Raw genomic sequence first — 23,881 nt, forward strand, 5'->3', positions numbered from 1 at the left:
ATCTTTCTCCTCCTCTCTGTAATTGAGCTTATATAAAAGTGAAGTCCCCTTTGTAAAGAGGAGAACATAGGAGAAAGAGAACAGATACTGTGTTCCAAGTGTTTTCTATTAAAAACTATCAAGAGAGGAGAGGAATGCTCAAAAATTAAAGCATCTCAAAAATAGAAGATTTCCATTCCCAAAACTCTGATCTCTTAAAAAAAAAAAAAAAGTTGTAGGAAGAGGAGTAGGGAAGATAAGTTGTTTGGTGAAGTCAGGGGATTTTCTTTTATTATTTTAGTTCGCTTTAAATCATTGGCCATTCATTTTGAAGATTTAGGTAAGTTTGCTGGGCTAGCAACTTACTATATAAAAACAGAGCTAAGTAGGATTTTCTATGCAACAATTTCAGGTAATACATATTACTTTGTCATTAGAACTCATTCCCCTCACACAGACACACAGAAACACAAAAATGCACACACACACTTACACTTTAAAACTTTAGGAATACCTTTCACTTTCCCCAAACATTCCATGTATGCCCACTATGTTTGACATCCCATGTCCTTGCCAGTAAACTGATCTTAAGGTCCTTGTGCCTCCTACAGTGGCAATTATACTAAATTAAACCATAATAATGGCAATGCACACATTTTACATATCTTTCACAAATAATATGCTTATTTCTAATTTCCAAAGTAAAGAAATGCATTTAGCTAGGTAATAGATGGTGACTGCATTCTCTCAGTGAGAGCAAAGTATGAGTAAGGTGTTTTGATATTCTTTTAATAACATAATTCTGCTTATTTCATAGGTATTTAGTCCTGCCCTATAGCCAGAATGACCTTAGACAGAATGGCCTTTTTAGATGATTAATGTAAAAAGCAGTAGTAGGCATCATTACATAACAGTATAAAAATTGGATCTTTTAGGCCGGGTGCGGTGGCTCACGCCTGTAATCCCAACACTTTGGGAGGCCGAGGTGGGTGGATTACGAGGTCAGGAGACTGACACCATCCTGGCTAACACGATGAAACCCCATCTCCACTAAAAATACAAAAAAATTAGCCGGGCGTGGTGGCGGGCGCCTGTAGTCCCAGCTACTCGGGAGGTTGAGGCAGGAGAATGGCGTGAACCCAGGAGATAGATTTTGCAGTGAGCCGAGATCGCGCCACTACAGTACAGTCCAGAGCAAGACTCTGTCTCAAAAAAAAAAAAAAAAAAAAAAAAAAAGGATCTTATAAAATACAAAACCGGAATAGAAATGGAAGAGGCTTCTCTGGTAATCTAGGTCATTGGTTCTGAATCTTGGCTGCAATTGTCAGAATTACCCGAATAAGGTATCAAAAATACTGATTCCCAAGTCTCAATCCATAAAGATTTGGTTGGTTAGATCTGGAAATAAGTATTTGTAGTCATATCTCTGGCGATTTTCTGCAGTCCCTTTCACACAGGTCGTTGGACCATAACTTAGAACTCAGTGACCCAGAAGAAGAAGGCAGATCGGTGACGGAATATATTTAAAAACACAGAGATGTTTTGGCTTTTTAAGTTGAATTAAGGTCATTTATTCTAAAAAGTGTCTCTTATGAGTACTTATTTGGATGTAATTTTCATTTGTTTAGTTCCTATTATGTAGTGAGCATTACTACATTTAATATCATATTTGATTATTATATCTAATATATTGCTATATAGTATATATTTCAATGAGATATAAGTGACTTTTTTATACAAATCCCTTAATTACAATTTCATAACTTATTTATACATTGAAAGGAAAATATAACTTCAAATATTTTTGCAAACATAGAATTCCATTTTAAAGGGAAATGATATAATTTCAAAGGGAAAATACTTTTTTAAAGAACAAAAATTGATCTAAGCCTAATTTGTCATCCAACGTCAACATCCAAAGTATTTGCATATACTAATGCTTCACCATTAGTACCAGTGTGTGAACATATTGCCTTGAAAAACTCCAGAGAGTATCAAAACTTATTCTGGATTTTTTTTCTGGAAAATTGTCCTATGTATACAACAGTAGAAAGATCTATTCTCCAAAACTTCCCAAACAGCAGTACTTAAGGGTTGAAATAGCTAAAAATATTTTAGAACATTGGTTCATTGTTATGGCATTGAATATTGTACCAAAATAATTGTAAAAATGTAAGACATAATTATAAATATGAAAAGATAAAATTTTGAGTAAAAAAATACAAATAGGTTCCATATAGGAAGCTAGTAAATCTGTTAATACATTTATGTATGAGTATAAAGACTGAAAGGAAGAATTAAAACATATTAAGACAGTGGGTTTCAGAGGGGTTTTTAATATTTAATTTTAAAAGATAAATTTAATAATAAAATGTAAAAATATTAGTAAAATAGTATTAATTTGGCTTAAAAATTCTTCTGCATCAGTTATTTGTGGTATAATTGAAAACATTATGGGAGCATGGGATATAGAGGAGTAAGAAATAACTTAAATTCACTCATTCAGCAAAAAGTTGTGAACCATACAGTATATTCAGGCTATGTATATATTGGAATTTGAGTAAGAATCCTCATGTGCATGCAGGTAATGTCCACTTTTGTTTCTATGTTCCTCATTTTGACAAGTGCTGATCAACAATTTGTGTGAACAAATCCCAGGACTGATGCATCTCTGAGTCCTTGTGCATATGGTTAACAATTTTCTCCAAGTGTCTTTCCTGAATTTGAGAATGGTTGGGGTATTTGTGAATATATCAACTTGACCTCATGAAAAACATAAAATGAAAATATCTCACTGCTTTTAGAACAACTGGTACATGGAAAATGCTTCTGGTCCTCTGTGATTGTACCCAATGGGAAGGCTTCAAATTGAAACTCATTTCATCATTCATATTAGCATCCTTCATTAAACACACATATTTATTACATATATGCTGCAAAAGCATACATACATTTTATTAAACTTAGAATAATTTCTCATCAGTGTCGCCTACAGTTGCATAGATTTGGAATAAGGGAATAAAACAAAACATAATAATATGGAACAAAATAATGAAAGGTTCTCAACAAATCCTTTGTTACTGTTTACATTATTTTTAGCAGTTAAAATTGCTAGAGCCTATTCAAAGTTACTGGAGAGTATAAAGCACTATAACTAAGAGTGGAATTTCTTTTAAGTACTAGCTACCCACTGGGAAAAGAACTGTATCACATTTCTTTTCTGTGTAAACAATTTAGGCAAAGAGAAATCAGCTAGTACACAATCTATAAAATTGTTGGTTTATTTTTTGTGAGGTGAGGACTATGTGTAATTATATATTGTTTTGTTTTATTGTTTTTCAGGAAATAGGTTAACTCTATATTTTCAGTCCTGGCAACAAATTCCAGTGCTCTTTACCCCATTGGCTACTATATACTTTTTACATAGATATCCCTCAGTGATAAGTAAGAGTCAGCATATTCAAAACAGAATTTTCTATACTTTCTCCACCCACCAATATTATCTTTACTCTGCATCAAATCACCTCTTCTTACTTTCTCTTCTGCTGTCTAAAAAGAAGTCTGAAGCCTAGACTCATCTTAAATAAACCCTCTCCTTCTACCCAACATGTAGCAATTATATCTGGTCAATTCCTTTCTACTTACATATTTTCTTATATCCATCGTATACCTATCAGTGTAAGAGAATCATCACTTGCCTATTGGCTTCTAATCTAGCCAATTCTGAATACCCATGGTGCACCTAAACTCCTTTCATTCATGGAGTATATCCTTCACTTCTAGTCTAAATTCTAATAGAATAAGAACATTAAAATATTGAATCACAAGTTTATCACTTATTAAATGCATTCTATCAATTGTATGTAATAAAGATGAATAAAATAATTACCACTTTTCTAAAATAAAACTATTTTATTTTTATTTTTTATTTATTACCAATCTCATCTTCATTATAGCAGCTCAGAGCCTAACCTTCTACACAGTGATTATCAAACCTTAGTGTTCATCTCAATCAACTGAGGGCCTCATTTAAACACAGGCTACTGGTCTCAGAGTTTCTGAATCAGAAAATTTAGTGTTGGGCTCTAGAATTTGCCTTTCCAGCAAGCTTGTATATGAGTCTGATGCTAGAACTGTACGTTGAGGAGCACAATTCTAACACATAGTGTAAACACCTCTTCCAGATTTCAGAGCTGTTCATAATTTCACCCTACTTATCTCATTGTACTTAGTGCAAACTTCTCTGCTAAATAGATGTGGATTTATTGGGAAATTGACACAAAAGTTGCAAGTCTCCTCACTTGTACAGGCCTCTTCAAAGTCCTTATAATTTGTTTTCTTTTATTTAAAGAGAGCTCTACAAATATATAAGCCTCAAGTCACAAAAAGCCTAGATCCTCCCCTGAATCAAGCATCTAGGATTTTTTATTGACTCCGAATACATTAAATTCCTTTTCATTTCTGTGCCTTGTCTTATCTGTACTCCTTATTTAGTCAGGAGATTTAGCCCTCACTCTGCATTTGTTTCTCTCCCACAGCAGATTCCACCCATCGGTGACTCTCAAGACCATTTATTTATTTACTAAACGGATCAAACTCTTTTTTTTTTTATTGATGGTTAACTGCCTTGGATTGCTACTAGTTCTCTTTTAAAAAAAATACTTGGTATTCAGGTCACTTTTTTTTTTCAGTGTTGAATGTATTAAATACAATATAGTTATTATCAATAAAACAAAGACATGCAACAGATCACATAGTAAACACTATACATTGGAAAGTTTCTATTTAATAAAGAGATGTCCTACCAGCCTTAAAATGTAAGGAGCATGTGACTGTCTTTAAAGAGTCCAAATATAGACCAGGTGCGGTGACTCATGCCTGTAATCCCAGCACTTTGAGAGGCCAAGGCGGGTGGATCACAAGGTCAGGAGATCGACACCATGGTGAAACCCCGTCTCTACTAAAAATACAAAAAATGATTAGCCAGGCGCAACGGCAGACGCCTGTAGTCCCAGTTACTTGGGAGGCTGAGGCGGGAGAATGGCATGAACCCGGGAGGCAGAGCATGCAGTGAGCTGAGGTTGCGCTACTGCACTCCAGACTGGGCAACAGAGCAAGACACCATCTCAAAAAAAAAAAAAAAAAAAAAAAGTCAAAATATAAAATCCTTTTGGATGCCACTTTACCAAACTACATATCCGCTAATTAACTAATTGATGTTCAGGAAATGTGAAGAGCAAGTTAATCAAGTTAATTAAAATAACTATAAAAATAAAAGCTGATATTTATTGAAGACTGTCTAATGGGCAGGCACTGTGCTAAGAGGTTTACACATATTAATATGATCTAACCTCAATTTTTCCTTAAAATTAACTACTATTATTGTTGCAGTGGTTGTTATTTTAAGATAAAACCGAACCTAGACAGGTTAATAAGTTCCTCAAAGTCCCCCAGCTAGTATAGAATATGGATTCAAACCCCCAACTACAGGACTCCAAAGCCTTAACTTTAATTTACCTAATCAGGTAAATTAGCAGCTGTAATCCATTACATTGAGACACAGTGGGTGCCTCACAGTGGGGAAATCCTTTCAATCATTTTCCTTCTCTCTATTGCCTATAAAAGCCTGTTAGGCAGGAAGCTAACTTCACTTAGCTATAACTTCACTTAGCTATAACTTCACTTAGCTATAACTTCACTTAGCTATAGCACAACAGCACAAACAGGTATATTTGGAAATCAAGAGATTTCCAATGTCATTTTTATAGCTTTCAGACTGATAAATACCAGCTAACAGATTTTGATGATGGCTATTATTTGATGAATGTCCTATTAGTCCTAGAATCTTCTATTACCAGTTTATCCTGTTCTATTTGCAATATTCTTTTCCTTAGTTGTGTATGCATTGCCCAATTCATGACAGTTCTGGACTCCTGCAGTGATTTTTTGTCCTTAATGACAAAAATACACCTCAGGACATATTTACATTACAACTGAACCTTTACTATTAATAATTGAAAGAAAAGTAATTCAAACTCAGATCAGTCACCATTGATGGGAGGTAGAAACTAGTGGGTAAAGTAAAATGTGAGATTATTTGAATTCCATTTTTCCAAAGTAGAAAGATTAGATATTTAGTTCTATTTCTCTGCAGTTAACCTTCTATGGATTCAAAAGAATTTCACATTGTGATATTTATCACTATATTCGTATGACTTAAAAGTGAGTAATATAATTTCCTACATCAATGTAAAACTACAGAAAAAGGAAATGAAGACATATGTATGACATGCTGGCAATAATTTACAATTTCTGACTCTATTTAATATAGTGCCACATTTTTTCTTCATATATCATTTGTATTGCCCCTTTTAATCATGATGTTATTACTCTATGATAAAGTAATGTCAAATATTTACTTACAGAACTGTCACCCCCCAGTACTTATTAGGCACACATTACATTCAATGTAAACATGAGGAAACAGAAAAATATGTATCTATATCCTGCATTTGTAGTCTAAATTCTAATAGAACAAAAACATTATTCAAATAGTAGATTACAAATTTATCATTTATTAAATGCATTTTACTAACTGTATATAAAAAAGATGAACTAAAATAATTACCACTTTTCTAAAACAAAACTATTTTATTTTAATCTTGGGAGATGGAAAATTTGCCAGAATGCTTTTCATTAGATATCTGTTAAATTAATATTTTAGCAGTCACTCTACTACTGAGAAGTATTATTCATATGCCTAAAATGAAATATCTTCTGTACAGCACCTACTCATCACAGTCGTGCAAGAAACTGTGTCCCATATGAAACATCACTAGAACATTGTAATAGGACCTGAGGCATTTCATTTTTAATTAGAGAAATGTCAGAAAGACTAATCAAATTAAACATAACAGTACTAACAGACTAAATAACCTATTTGGAGTGAGTCATGCTTGATGGTTGGAGAGCTGAATATTGTAGACTACTCTTCTTAAAATTATCCTGCAAAAATGTTTTGCTCTTGATAGGGATGTTCACATTTAGATCACTTGTTCCTTGAAAATATGACAAGGTGGCTACTAATATCAGCAAACCTGTACTCCCAAATAATGAAGTACCTATTTTGAAATCCATATTTCTTTTACTCAGCAAAAACAGTACTCTTCTTTATAGCTTTATAAAGAGAAATTTCATTTCAATTATCAGTTAAATCATGAAACTAAGGATAAATACATGACCTTGCCTTGAATACAGTGTCCTATGTAGAGCAGTAACTTGTTTCTTTTTCTTCACTTGCTTCCTGCCTTCCCTCCTTTCTTCCTTTTTCTTTCTTTCTTTTGCAAATCTGAAATCATTCTATGGTTTCTGTAGTGTTTCATTCAAAGAACCAAATTTGAAAGAATTGATTTTAAAAGGTTTTTAAATGGTGAGTCTATTGTTGCTTGTTGAATAGAATATTAAATTATTAGAAATTAAATAAATTTAACTGTATAAATTATAAAAATTATGAAATATATTTATTATTTTAATAATGTACGTGTGTGTGTGTATGTGTGAAAGAGAGAGAAAAAGTGAGAGTAAGCCTGGCCATCATGTTTTCTCTAGTGATTTACATTCTTTTTCAAGGCACAACAAGTAAGTTATTGCCAACAACATTTAATTACTTTGTCTGATTTTTCACTGATGCAAGAAAGAAAGATAAAACAACAAAAACAAAATAAATGGTGGGACTTCAAGATTTCTCCTGATGAATGAACGCTGATAAGAAAATTCTGAATCATTTTTCCAGCCAGTTAATACTATTAATGGACTAATGAACAGCAAGACTACAAATATGTTGAATGGTTAGTGAGTCACTTTTTTTTGCATTTCATGAACATAAGAGACAGCCTCTGACTCATCCAGCTTCTGCCCCCATAATTGGGATGGTTCCTGCACTCCTCTCCTCCAACGAAATCAAACAGTTAATGCTAAAACACTCAAAATAGACAAATATTTCCGTTTTTTACGTAAAACAATTAAAGAGTCACACTGTAGAGAAAATTCTGAAGTGTTACCATATCATAAAAGGCCCAGAAGATCAATTGTAGCGGGCCTAAGTGTAAATTGGCTGGCATTAGACATCCTGGAGAAAAGAGCACTCTTCTCTCAGACCTTGTGGAGATAATTAGGCCCAATTACTAGGTGAAGTCACTGTACTCATTGAAGACTCAGACAATGTGTCAATGTGTGCATTTGTGTGGGTGTTCCATAAAAACTGGGGCATAACAAAATTATAGCTGTGATCACATAGTAGTCTTTTTTATTAATAACATTTCTGTGATTAGAAAAGTGATAACATGGTCACTGTAAAAATTTTAGAGTATCTACGTGAATGTATTGGAAAAACATAAATCACCCATGAAATCACCACTCAGAAATAACCAGTGCTAAAATCCTATTACAGTTTTTCAAGGCCATATCCTAAACATATGCTTGTTTTTAATGTAACACACACATACACACACACACACACACACACACACACACACACAGTCCCACACATATTTCCCCTTCCTGAAATATGGATCATACTTTCATATTCTATTTTTGTTAGTTAACTTTATGACATAAACATTTTATCCCATATCATTGAATGTTAAATTTTAAAAAATCATGATTTCATCTTCTGGATGTAGATTATTTAACCACCTATCTGTGGTAAACAGTTGCATGCATATTTTTTCTCCATATCTCTGATTATTTTCAATGATATAAGCACCTGGATGTCTATCAAGTTTTTGATTTTTATACACTGTAATTATAACACAATGCTTTATTTAAATATATCATTGAAACTCATGCTTCATGACCACATAACCTATTATTTGTACATAGACTGAAACAGCTCACTTATCTTCCTCAGATGATAGCCTCATTCATCTTTAATTGGTTGTCCTTGGATATTGTTGATGGATAAGAAAAAAAAAAAATCAAAGGTTAAAAACAATTCTAGATTTGAGAAAAACAGGTTTAACATAAGACTATTGATCTTAACTATGAAAAAAAAAAAACAGACAAGAGAGGAAAGGCCATGAGAGGAGATGACAGACAGTATCAGAACAATCGTTATCATCACGCGATAAGCATCACCTGTGTCCCATGCTCTTGTTCTAATTCTCAGTGTAACCCAACACTCTGGCCATCAGCCTATTTCAAACTCTGTTTACTTGTTCTTCAGAAACAGTTTTGTTTCCTTCATATTCAAGGTGTTTAAAAACAGAGATCAAAACATATATTTTCCTGTTCAAATATGAAACTAGTCAGAACTCTTTTACTTTCATAAAATCTAGGAAATGTATTTGTCCCCACTAAAAGAAGAATTACTTTCTGTAAAGTGATAGTAATACTAGCTTACAATATACACTTTTTACTAAAATACTGTCCCCAGACAGCTGTTCTGAGTCTGGCTAATAAGTAAGATTTTCTTATATTGACGCCCTCTGTAGAAACAAAGAACTAGCAATATGTAGAGGTAGACACTGCCACAGGTAGCACAGGCACAGTCCTATACTAGATGCTCTCATATTGCTTTCCTTGCGTAATATCCTTTTAAGTTGATGGTATCTTCTAGAACTTTTGTTCACTTGTAAGAAAAAAATTGAAGTCATCAATCTTTCCCCAGAATGTTCCCTCTATTACGCTACTTACCTGAGGTATGATTTTCTGTTGATAATATCATTGCTTTTATCTCAGTTCTACCAAGCACACTTAATGATATCTACTTGACTTTCTTATTTTCTTTAACAAGGTTCTGAGCCACACTCACTCTACTCAAAATTCCACCCTACCCCACACACACATAGCCAATCCTTCAGCAGGTGACCTATTTCTGTACCACTATTAACTGACTTCTTTATAGTTTCTTGGGAAGAAGTGGCCCAACTAGTTTTGAATTATGTTTTTGATCTCCTACCCCTCCTACGATCTTATTCTTCCCTCTGAACTTCCATTGCCTCCATCTACCATTTCTGTGCTTGTAAATGAGTTAAAATATCCTCAATGTTCAAAAACCTCTTTTGAGCCTTGCTCCTCTGCAAGAAGCTGCCCCATCACTCCTTTTCTTAGCTACCAAATTTCTTGAATTAATTGTCTACCTTTTTTTAACTCTAAAATAACCACTGCCTCCCATTTCACAGTGAATTCATTATTGTCAATTCCAAAGATCAATTCCAAAATGAGTTTTGGTCCTAATCAAGTTTCCTTGACTTCACAAACACATAACAAGAGGATACCCCATATTTGTAACGATTTTCTTCTGAAACATACATGGAGATTATTGACTCCTGGCTCTTCATTTACCACCTTTTCCTGATATCTACATGGGCAACTCTTTTGAAGACACCCCTTTAATTGCTGATTGAACCTGGGCCTCACTCTCTTGTGTTATGGGTCTGCACACAGACCCTGGACAGGCTCACTGGCTTCTGTGGCTCGATAAGCAGGTAAGTATCAAATCTGAAGATGTGTGGGCAAATGTGAAAAACATGGCCTGAATTTTAAGTGAGATTTGGAATGTGTGATACAGAAGATAATGAAGCTTAATTTACAAAAATCAAACTTTGTTAGTTATCGCTTCTCTCCATTGAGCTTTGCTTCTCCTCTCTACTCCTGGTATTTCAATGGTATCACCACTTAGCCAGTCGCTCAACTTTGAAATCATCAAAGTTTATTTGATAAATCATCTTTATCATTTGTAAATCATCAGACTTGCCCTTCTTTGTTGCCGTCTCTCTCAATGACTGACTTCTAATCTACTTTGCTTACCACCATCGCAATTACCTTTCAAATACCTAGAATGGGACATACATTGAATAGATTCAAAAGGCTTAAAAACTTTGATGATTCTCTCAGCAGCATTCAACATCCACCTACTATTCAATTGTTTTACATGTTAGTCCCAACCTCGATTTCTAATCTCTGTTCTTGCATAATTGTTCTCTTCACTCTACTTAAGGAAAAGTAATCTCTCTCTCATCTATGTTCCTATGGCTCATTGTTCCTGTCAGTAGTTATAGCTCTCAACTACTTCTGTTTTATGAAATTATTTTCATGGCTATCCCTCCAGTGAAATTATAAGTTCCTGATTGGTAGTGGCCATAATATTCAACTCAATTCCCACACCAGTACAATTCCTAGTAAATATTTGGAGCTCAAAGTATATTTTAATAGTGAATTTCAATAATTAAAATCATTCTGATATACCACAAGTATAACCTGATTTTTGATGACGTTAATTCAATACCAAAACATACTTTAGCGTAGCTTTAGGTTTATTAAAAGTTAGAGACTGCCTTAGCTTTGGAAGAACTTCAGGAATTTTTGTAACTATTGGCATGACTCCTTACACTAATCCCCATGATACTAAGTGAAAAGTATGAATATTTCTTCATAGCATAAAGAAAATAAGACTAATAGAAATTAACTTACTTATCATTGTCACAAAGCCAGTGAGTGATACAGTAGAGATTAAAAACACTTACTTTGAATTCCCATTCATTAACGTATTCACTCCATGAAGCATTCATTCAATAGAAACTTCCCATCTTTTTATGAGGACAAATGAGATAATGTCTGTAGAACAATTTGAGCTACTCAAGAAAAGCATGCTATATCATTTAAGAGATGAATTTGATAAATTGGATTCACAAATAAGTGGATTGGCTCAACGCCATTATAGAGAGGAAGTTATTGTGTCATTTTCTCAATCATCTTGCCAGTTTACCTCAAGCCTTGCAATCCTACAAATCTCCTATAAAGCTCAGCAAATGAACTTCTTGAAAATGAGTTTTGGTCTCAATCCAGTAAATTTTATTTGTAATTTCCCCATATTCTCTCCAATAGTTCACTGACCCATTACATCACCAAAGCTACTACTTAATCAAAATCAGAATACAAGCATATTTGACTTGTTTCACAGCTAATATTTTAGCAATAGTCTCATATAATGATTTGATATAAAAAGCATTTGCTCTTTTGTATTCTTATACTTATGTGTAGGTTCTACTTAAGAATTCACCATGTAAGCCTTCAAGAGTGTGCTTATCACACTGCAGTCTTTTTCAATAATAGCACCTACTACATAGGACCCAAGGGCACCCATTAAGTACTCAATGATATTTTCTACTACTCACTTTTTTTCCTCTGAGAGCATTTCTAGCACTCTCAGAAGGGCAATACAATCAGTGTGCAACCTCCAATAGTTCTGAACTTAACAAGGTGGATGCTATTGAAATAGCCATAGTGTATGGAAAAGAAGTTGCTGATACATCGAGCAAATGTGTATCAGACAAAGCTGGTCATGTCCTGTCTTACACTGTTTAGAAAAATAGAATGATTTCATTTAGGGCAGAAGTTGAACAGAAATAGAGTAGAATTCAATTTGATTTTATAAGTAAACTCTGCTCCAAGAAATGTGGCTCTCTATGTATAAACCAAAAATGCAATTTAAACAACACAATACATTTCAGATTTCTGAACGTTCATTCGGTTTTACTATAAATGAAGTTTCACTTTAAGTGAATTATACCATCACTTTTGGGAATCTAAATAAATCTCACTCTCTAAGCAATTTACAGGCATCGATATTCCCTAACAGTTTAAAATACCCCTGTTTACCAGAATAAAGCAGATGGGTACCAGCAGATGGGCACCATGAGGGGAAAGGGAGTGGTACCAACCTGTTACTGTGTGTGTGCCCATGATCCCAGGTTTACTGGGTAGATGGTTCTATTTTTAAGTTTTTGTCTCATATATGAAAGAGAAATTAGATAAATGATATTTTAAACACTTTTACTATTTTAGTATTTTTAGAACTTAATTATATCCCAAATGTAATATGCAAATGTTACTGTTAATAACAACTTCCTCCAAAACAAGAGGAACAAAATCTCCAGGAATTTTAAAAAATCATTGCAATTAACAGTCTATGGGTAATTAAAATAGTGCACATAAATTTATCAATACGGTATATCGGGACAAAAATTTTAAACATTTTTGCTGTACACAGAGAAAAATTACACATCCAATAATCTCAGGGAAGTACTCCATAAAGTACACATTAATTTAGAACCAACAGTATAGTGAAGAAAATAACATTATTAAAGACCCAGAGCTATACGACTCAGCTGGACTTAAGAACAAATATTTGGACACAGACACATGTCTTTCTTGTCGTTCTGTTAATTTTTTTGATTTTACAAATTTTCGTTTGATTAGAAGCAATTCACCTATCAGTAACATGCAATATATTTTTCCCATGTTACCATTCTTGGACACTATCTTGGAATAGCTGAAATGGGTCACAGATTCATTCAATGAATATTAATAGCTAATTACGTGCAAATTATATTGGAGACATGAAAAGCTATCTGAAGTAAATATCATCAGAGTTGTAAATGAACTTGCAATTTAGTTAGCAAAAGAGTCATAAATGGGTAAATTAATTGATTAATATTGCATTTCAAAAGAAATGTAAATAAATAAAATATATGACCTAAGATACGGCCAGGCATAGTGGCTCATGACTGTAATCCCAGCACTTTGGGAGGCCGAGGCGGGTGAATCACAAGGTCAAGAGATCGAGACCATCCTGGCCAACATGGTGAAACCCCGTGTCTGCTAAAAATACAAAAATTAGCTGGACATGGTGGTGCCCGCCTGTAGTCCCAGCTACTCGGGAGGCTGAGGCAGGAGAATCGCTTGAACCCAGAAGGTGAAGGTTGCAGTGAGCCGAGATCATGCCACTGCATGCCAGCCTGGCGACAGAGCAAGACCCTGTCTCCAAAAGAAAAAAAAAAAAAGATACAAAACAAGGGATAGCTAATAATGAGTTATAAATTAAACAAATTCTCTGATGAGGCTCCCAGAAAGAAAGAAACAAAAAACTGTGGGTCATCTGAATATCAATTTCACTGGAATGCCCCTGTTCTAGTCTCTCTGCCTCTATTCTCAATAATGCATCCTCGCATACTGATGATTATATTTTCTTTCTGAAATTTAAATATGATCATGTCACCTTTGCAACTCAAAACCGTGATACAATTCTAGCTTAACTTATTTGACAAATAAGACTATTTCTGATCTCGTGATTTCACAAATACCCAATCTTGTAACCACTATCACCACCTGCCCTACTTGTTTCTCACTGTCCTCTCAAGCAGAACTAAGATAATTGCAGGTCCTTGAACAGTACTTTTTTGATTCATGTTATTATTTTCTCACAAGTTTTCTTCTTCCACTGCTTGAAATGTCCTCCCTCACAAAGTTCTCATGAGAATCTACCCTTCCTTCTTAAAATGTCAGTTTAAATAGTCGCCCAGGAGACCCTCCTTAACACCTTCAGGCAGTTGCTCTTAAACAAACAAACAAACAAAAATCTACATATCCTACATATTTCAATCTAATATTTGCTTTTTATGCATCTCCCACAAGACTGTAGGGCTAATGAGCGAAGGCACTGTAGTCTTTCCTTATGTGTGGTTAGGTCCTGACCATTTCCTTGTCCTTAGTAAGTGCTCAGCAAATGCTTAAGGAGATAAGGGGTAACCTCAATCTATGATAGACTAGGGCAACTTGAGAGCTGACAGGGATGGGGATTACCTGGGTGGCAGAAAAGAAGCTGCAAGAGATTCCCGGAAAGGCTAGAATAAAACTTCAACGGCAGCAGAGGTGAATACCAGGCACACTCCAGGGACAATGAGCAAACTCTTTTGGCTGTATTGCAGTTAACTGGGAGAGAGTACTGTCTGGATGAATCTGGATAAAGCAATTTCTATCTAATAATTTGCTGTATTGAATACACTCATTCATTCACAAAACTAAGAATTCTCTAGCTATAAAATTGTTTTATGTTTGATGGACTTAATAAATTTTGTACATTTCCTGCAAGTAAACCTTTGAATTTCCATTATATTTTACATTTCAGAATGAGCATGTATCAAGTTACATTATATTTTTCTTTTGAGTCTGTGTCTGTAGTATGTTTCTATTTTGCCTGCAAAAACTGCTTACAAACAGAATCTATCTGTGAAAAAAGAAACAAAATAAACAACACAGCAACGAAAGCTTTTATTAGTTTGTGTGATACCTATCTGAGTTAGATTATGCTATATTATGTATGACTTATGCCAACACATCCAACCATCTGTCCCTTCCTACCATTGACAAGCTGCCATTAAATAGAAGCTGCAGTACATGAAGAGTCAAAATTATTATTGAATTCACTGTTCAAGTAAAGCTTTATCAGATCCACAGCAATCCAAGCAATATTTATGGGTCTGAATTGCTAAACAAGCAAAATATGGGCCAGGTAGAACTGAACTCCTGAAGAAGAATCTCCACATTAGAAGACAAAATGAAGATATTCCTTTATTCCCAAACTTATTGCAAAGGGAAAAAACATCAAGAAATGACTATCCATCAAGAAAGCAGCTGGAAAAGTCAAAATAGTAAAACATATAGCTGGCATGTTACTAGCCAAATCCCTGCAGGGAAAAAATTCCATGTAGATTTCAGTCAATAAACAAATATCTGAAAAGAGGTTAAATAAGTCAATCTAGCCAGTTAAAATATATCATATGTGGAGTCATGGGAAGAGAACCATCATCATAACACCAGTAATGATGTGTCTAGTTTTAACTGGATTATATATCTGTCATTTGTTAATTCTGAATCCTATGGGATTATGGTATATTTTTATCCAGTACTTTGAGCCTACAAATCTGAATATATGAGATTTCTATTGGTAGTTATTAGAATACCAGTGAAAATATGTATGAGAAAACTGAGGTTAAACAAGACCATTCAAACAAAATATATGATTAAATGTAAATGTTTTCATTATGTAAATACATACATATTATAATTTGGCATTTCTATCATCTTTTTTCCTTTCTTTATGAGAAATAAAAGAAACATATTTCTTTTTAAGAGTTTCAGTCTTCCTTTACATTTCTTGCCATTCAGTGTACAACTCATCCCTAAGTTACCCAATACAGACCTCATCAAGCTTCCAACTCACAAAGCAAAGTGACAACTGCTTATGTTATATTGCTGTACTATACAAGTACAGCAAAGAAAGAATACTTTGCACTACCTGTAAGCCCTGTTGAAGAGATTAAGTGGAATTCTGCAAGAACCACTCATAGTTGCATACAGAACATCGCCTGAGCACCGAGTACTCAGTAAATACTTAATAAATGAATGTAACAGGAAAAAAGGAATCATTAAATACTTGAATGAATACTTATATGACAAGTATTATAGCTTTATTTTATTCAAGTACCCATAAAAGTTTTTGATACTAGAAAAGTATCATTGAAAGAAATTACATAGTTTTTCTCTTGTACCTCTGGGTTTAAAAGTTTATATGCCACTATGAATGTGCTCAGACTCATGAAGGTGGATTTTTATTCTAATGATTTTTTTTTTTTTTTTTTTTTTTTTTGAGACAGTCTCACTCTGTTACCCAGGCTGGAGTGCAGTGGCGCGATCTAGGCTCACTGCAACCTCCACCTCCCGGGTTAAAGCAAATCTCCTGCCTCAGTCTCCCGAGTAGCTGGGATTACAGTTGCACACCACCACGCCTGGCTAATTTTTCTATTTTTAGTGGAGACAGGGTTTCACCATGTTGGCCAGACTGGTCTGCAACTCCAGGCCTTAGGTAATTCACGTAAATCAGCCTCCCAAAGTGCTAGAAATATAGGCATGAGCCACCATGCCTGGCGATAGTGTAGTTTTTAAATGTAAATTATTTTTGTTTTTTCTCCACCCCAATATATGTGTGTATATATGCATGTAGGTGTATATATAGGTATGTGTATAATATACCACTTGGATTTTTAAAGTATTCACCAAGTGGGCAGTTAGAAAAAATATGTATGATGTGATTAATTTGTGTGAATTAGGGCCTAAAATAGGAGCTTTCTTTATTTCATAAGAATGTTCCAGCTCCTAAGTGAAAGGGTGAACAAGGAGATGTTCTTTTTTTTTTTTTTTTTTTTTTTTTTTGAGACAGAGTTTCACTTTTGTTGCCCAGGCTGGAGTGCAGTGGCATGATCTCAGCTCACTACAACCTCCGCCTCCCAGGTTCAAGCGGTTCTCCTGCCTCAACCTCCCGAGTAGCTGTGGTTACAGGCATGAGCCACCACACCCAGCTAATTTTGTATTTTTAGTGGAGATGGGGTTTCTCCATGTTGGTCAGGCTGGTCTCGAACTCCTGACCTCAGGTGATCCGCCCACCTTGTCCTCCCAAAGTGCTGGGATTATAGGCGTGAGCCACTGCACCTAGCCAGGTGATGGTCTTTAATTAGAGACTTGAATATTTAATCAAAACCATAGAAGATTATGTTATCACAGCACACTCCTCACCTTGAAATGTGAAAAGTGTGTTAAATTACTTTGCTACTTTTCCTTTTACCTAGGAACTATTCAATACTTTCACAAGAACCTGTTTACCTCAGCCTGCTACGCTGGCCATCGTAAATAACCAAAACATGATTTCTTTACTTTCTTTAAGGAAACAGTATCTTGCACTTCCAGTGTTCAGTCACATTTAATAAAGACGATTCTTTCTAGCAGTTCAACACCCTCAGCTATTTTAAAAACAAGGAGGCAGAATTTTGTGTGATATTCTCTAAGTTTACAAATCGTGGTGTTCTCTCCATTAGAGGTGAAAAAGAGTATTGCTTAACGATCAGACATCAAAGACTCCTCTCCTATGTTGAGGCTTCAGGAATGGGTAGCAATTATTGTCACTCAGCCTGGGCAACAAGAGTGAAGTAAACCTATTGTTGAAGACTAGCTGCTTCAGTGCCCTGGATACTGAGTGTGACAGGTTCTGCAGGTGTACAGGTCTTTGCCTATTGATACAAATTGAATCTGAAAGTAGCAATTTATTCACCAAATCAAACCAATCACTTCAATGCAGTTTTCTCTTTCAGCTCTTATTTCCAACCAACCACTTTTAACCACTTTTAAACTTCTGTTTTACAGTAACATTTCTTTTTCAGCAAAGGGGTTTAGGAAAGTTATCATGAAAATCCTTATTTTGTTACCCTTTTTAGCTTTGAGCCGTTCTTTTAGACGTCCATTTGTTTACAGTTACACTACTTATTCTAGGCAAAAATGATCAACACCTGTTCCAAATTAGTACTTCAGTCCCCACACTCCTTTTTCTCTTCACCACCAACTGTCATTTGCCTTCCTTTACCCATAAAAAAGCAATCACATTAGCATTCTTTGTAACACAATTTCAGGACTTCAAAGACATACCAGAAATTCTGTAGTAAAATTCTGTCTTATATATGGCAACATAATCAACTTCCAGGAACTAGGAAAGCTCATAAAATAAAGACATTTTTGAAGTGGATCTTTTTATTTTAACAGATACTTGAAACGACACCTAATAGCCAAGAATTTGAAACACTGGCATGGAAGAATGAAATGAAAGAGTTTGCCTGAGGGAAAGCAAACAGAGCAAAGAACTCTCAATTTGTATCAAAGACTGGATAAATAAATGAACACTCTTGAAGTTTGGAATCAACTCATATTCCTGGCACTTGATCAGCCTTCCCGAAGCTCCTTAATGGAGAGGCTCACAATGGCTAACCACAGACCATAGGTTGTTGCCATGACTACAAGCAGCCAAAAGGAGAGAAAAAAAGAAAAAGCAGTTGGGAAACACTTAAAATAAAGCAAGGTGGACTGAAAAGAATAAAACTTAAATGCAAATTTTAAGTGAAAAGTCTATCAGAAAGAATATAAACAAAACTCATTAAATTATATCAATAACGAACCAAACTGTACATTAAAGATGTTCCATATTATAAGGTGTTCATTCAGAGGAGAAAAAAGATGGAAGAAAAAAAAAAAAAAAAAAAAAACAAGAGGAAGAAGAGGAAGGGAAATAGTAGTAACAGCAGTAGCTCTGGTTGCCATAGTTGTTTTCTGTGCCTTAGCACTTCAGAAAAGTAAAACCTGCAGGCAACTATTAGCTCATGTATTAATCTAAACTCTATGAGGAAGCCACCAGAAGCTGATTTGGGACTTTTACCTTCAATTACTGGATAATAATTTAAAGAGACAATGGGAAAACACTTGGTCATTTAGATCAAGAGGTGTAGAAATTTACATTCAGCTGAAGACTGAAGTTGATATTAGCAAAAGTTGACCAAAACTTGGTGATTACTAAAAAGCAAACATTTGTATCAGAGTTGGGTAACTATGGTAATGCTCAATGGACATGGGTCATCGTGTCTAAGTTGAGGTGTGCAGCACTCTATGGACAATGATGTACTGGAGCTGTTAATACCTTTTATGTTTTAAGAAATTTTGTGAGCCAGTTATTATGTTTAGCTATTATTAAAAATTAATGTATATAAACTTATAATGTAATAAATTATATTAAAATAACTTTACTGCCTTTACTATAATTTATGCTGTTGAGATTTTTTTCTACCTGTTGTATCTGTATGGTGGAAATAGCATATATTGGTAAGCTATGTGCATCCCTTCTGAACACACTCAGTGATATGACATCAGTAGCTTGAAATTGGCCATGGTGAAGTCCTTACGCTGTAAAACCTGTCAAACTATACTTACCAGGGCTTTATTTATGGTGTTATTGATTACCTAGACTTAAGACAGTGAAGAACGAAATATTAATAATGCAGAATAAACTTAATATGTATCGTATCTGTTGCTATTATATTGCAAATAGTAGAAAAAATTATGAAATACTCTTTCCATATTTAAAAATAACATTTTCTGATTTAACAAAGAGGTACTCACATAATTGATGAAATAACGACGTTCTGAACTAAGTCTTCATTGTTTTAGTTGTTTCATCTACTTATATAAATGAAAATATTAACCAATATGTATGTCACAAGTATATTCGTTTGTCATTTGAAACTAATTAAAAAAGTATTTTCTAAAAACCAATTAGTTACATGGAGTTTACCATGAAGTATATATTATTATTTATAAATTGAGAGCTACACATTCTTTGTGTCAGTCAAATGTATAATAAATATGTGTGTGCATGTACAAACACTGGGGAAGAAGTAGTTATTATTTACTTGTGGCGCTATATTCTAATTTTTTTTATGTTTTCTAAATACATAGGTGAGATGGTTTGGTATATTTTCTCTTAACTCTTCTGTGAAAAGCCAGGCCATGTGGTACACTTCCTTATTAGAATCCTGGACAAATATAATGAAACATCAAACAACAAGTCATTTCAAATGTAATTTGTGAATGTTCCAGAAAAATAAATATGAATGTGTTTCCTTTTTCTTCATGAAGTGTTTACAAATCCCTAATGCAATTGAGAAACTCTTCTTTTTTTTAATGTTTCTTTTCTCTCCAAACTGCAGGAGCAATTTTAAAAATATGTAATTATGACCAGGTCATTGGTATCAGAAATTAACTAAATCATCGTCTCTGAAAAGAATGGCTTTGGAGTATGAATTTAATAACGATTTACATAACTTGCATTTGTTGAATATCCACTGTGTGCTAAGTTAAAACTTATTACATTTCAAAAATAGTATATTAAAAATTACTGGGAGGAAGGGGAGGGAGATTTGAAAAAGACTTCACTAAATTTTTGCCAGTGTTGGGTATGTCTACTACTACCTTGAAAGTAGTGATGATATCACAGGTATATCCACATGTCAAACGTATCAAACCGCACTTTAAACATATGCACTTCATTCAATGTCAATTGTACCTTAATAAATCTGTTTTAAAAGTTTCTAAAATGAAGAAGGGTAAGTTAAAGCATAGATATATATACACACACACATACACAGACTATATATACACGAACATATCTATACATATATATATATATTATACACACACATATATCATTTATGGATATAAACATATATGTATAATTAGATTAGGGTTATCACAGTGTAGCTGATTTGGGGCCTACTCTTAAGCTCTTTGGTGGTTATGTTCTTCTAAAAAATAACAAACACATTATCCTTTATGATATATAGATATTTTACATTTTCAAGAAGACAAACAAAAACTACATCTAATGAATTCATTTTTAAAGAATACACATCAAGAAAATAAAAAATAAAGACGTTTAACTATTGAAAGTTAGTTAACCCAAGGCTCTATGACTTAATTTGTAAACTTTTCTTTCTTTTCCTTTCATCCTAAACATATTTTTCTTCCAAATAAATTACTAATATATATTTCTTCTCACTTCAAAAATGTTTAAATCTCTATTTATAATACACATACTGACACTTTAGAGTAAATGACACCTCAATTTTAATGAATAATCTATAAATTTAAGCAGGAGAGCTAGATGTTTTGGCATCCTCAAAGAGCTTTATTCTTTCTTAATCTAATGTAGACTACCAGAGTTGAATTATATCAAAAAAGAATTCTGGCAAAATCATGTTGTTCTGTCATGAAGTTAGCTTCTAAAAATAGCCTATACAAACTCTGCAATTTTAAATAAATTCTTAATGTATTTCCCTAACTTTATTAATTTAGTCAGTAACTTAAACACTGGTTATGCAAAAAAAAAAATGAATAAGGAAAAATATGATCTGGTGTCAAGCAACTCATAAGCAGGCCAAGAAAGATTAAAAAGCAATTTTGATAACATACTTAAAGAACTTTGGAAATTTTTTTCTCATCACAAAGAAAGAGCAGAAAGGGGGATGGTGGTATCCTACTGCCATTTGTCCTTACATGAGATTTACGTGTGAAAAGCTGTGAAAACTAAGAAGTATGAGAAAAATATAATGGCTACTTAAAAGGAATCTTAATGCAGTCTTTGCAAGTTCTTGCTCTTTCTAATTTTCTAGTTCTGTAAAATATTCTATATATACTCTTATGTAGGCTCTGTCCTCAATCTTAAGGAATTATCTATCTTTTTTGATATCTCCTATGTTTTTATTTTTCCTTCCATCTCTTCTAAAAAGAGCTCTTCAGTGGTTAATCTCTTCATTCAAAAGCTCATATATCCCCATGTTCCCTAGAAAGCAGCTTCCTTTACTGGCATAATTCCCTGAATGTGTTTTAAGAGCCTTGACTAAGATGTTTTGCCTTTTAGTTTGCACTATGCTTTTGAATGATCAATATGCATTACGGAACTAAGCTTACTCATCATTTTTTCCAATCAGGAAAACATACCAAAATTCTGATGGGAACATTTAAACATAAATAATAATACTCACCTAATGCAACTTCTCATTACTCTCCATTTTTCTACTTCCACACTCAAATATTTTTAGTTTTTCTATTATTATGTTTTCATATTTTCCAGGTAAATTTTTCAATTTAATAAGTATTTTTTGAAACAAGCCAAAACACTTTATCTTCCTGTCAAAGCTATTGTATTAATAAAAATTAGCAGAAGGCTTGAAACACCCACATTATTGCAATATTTGAGTCAGTGGCTTATTTTGCTGGTTATGTGACCCCATTATCAGAAAGAGACTACATTTTATCTTGCAGGAGTAGATGAAGATATGTCTCATGCATATCCTTCTCTGGAGCTATAGCTTTATTTATTTATTTATGAGATGGAGTCTCGCTCTGTCGCCCAGGCTAGAGTGCAGTGGCAATATATCAGTTCACTGCCACCACCACCTCCCGGGTTCAAGCTCTGGAGCTATAGCTTTAGACCAATAATGAATTATTTTCAATACACACAAATGGGCATGGGTCAAAGACAATAACTGTTCTAGCAATCCAGAATTCTTAGAAGGATTTTTAAGGCACAGCAGTCCATTCTAGAGTAGGTTGCTTCAACTGAGGCTAAGAAGAAACTTCTACCAAAGGTCCCCTCTGTCCTGCTTTTCATCAAAAAAAGTTTATAGTCACCCTCCTATGCTATCAAACACTCACTTATTCCTTCTACCTAACTGTATATTTGTACCCATTAACCAACCTCTCTTCATCACCCCACCACGAACCCCACCAACACACACACCTTTCCCAGCCTCTGCTAACCATCATTCCACTCTCTACCTTTGTAACACCAAATTTTCTAGGTAATGGATATCCTAAATACCCCGATTTGATCATTACACCTTACATACATGCATCAAAATATCACATGTACCCCATAAATATGTACAAATATTATGTATTAATAAAAGAGATTTGCTTTCCACATCTCCTTAGCACCTTTATCATGAAGGCTGAGGGTGTCATTCCGTGTATTTAAAGTTCACCTTCATCCTTCTCCCATTTGTTGAATAAAGGTGTTACCCTATGACTTAAAAAGTTAGATTTTTCATTTTTGACTATAAAGTAAAAAGCAGTAGGTATGAGAAGATCTAAAGCACTCCAACTCCCAAAGTCAGTTTGTTTATTTAGTATTTTAAACTATTCATTCACAGTAATCTATTCATACTCTTAGTGACACTGATATAGGAAGCTTAGACTAACTAGCCCTATAACTATATGCTATGGTTTCAAATATGATGTGTTGAGAATAAAATAAAGAAAAGGAGTTACTACTTCCTACTGACTTTGTATTCAAAGCATAAGTGAGTGAAAAATTGAACCATTTGTAGAAGCTTTGAGTTAGCTGTAACTAACTAATGAGTTAGTTGTAACTAATTTGAGTTAGCTGCCTAATTTCTTTTCCAGTCATAAACGACGTTGAAAGCAGATGTTTAGTAAAGAACCAATAATGAAACTACAGTATAATCTGAAGTTGAAAACATTCATAATTTTTGTAATCAGCAGTTATTTCTAAAATTAAATTATATAGTGAAGTAAAAAATTATCCACATTTTCTACAATTTACCATAAGAATTTCTCCCAGAATCCTTAATTATTTTCCTACCTGTAAAATGCAATTCAGATAACACCT

The 23,881-nt window shown here is 33.9% G+C and overlaps 1 protein-coding gene across 2 annotated transcripts in view; it reads right to left on the minus strand.

Moving 5' to 3' along the window:
• PCDH9 (protocadherin 9) overlaps positions 1-23,881 on the minus strand; it is a 955,593-nt gene that overhangs the window by 732,552 nt on the left and 199,160 nt on the right.

The sequence above is a fragment of the Macaca mulatta genome, chromosome 17 (assembly GCF_049350105.2).
Source record: "Macaca mulatta isolate MMU2019108-1 chromosome 17, T2T-MMU8v2.0, whole genome shotgun sequence".
NCBI lineage: Eukaryota > Metazoa > Chordata > Mammalia > Primates > Cercopithecidae > Macaca > Macaca mulatta.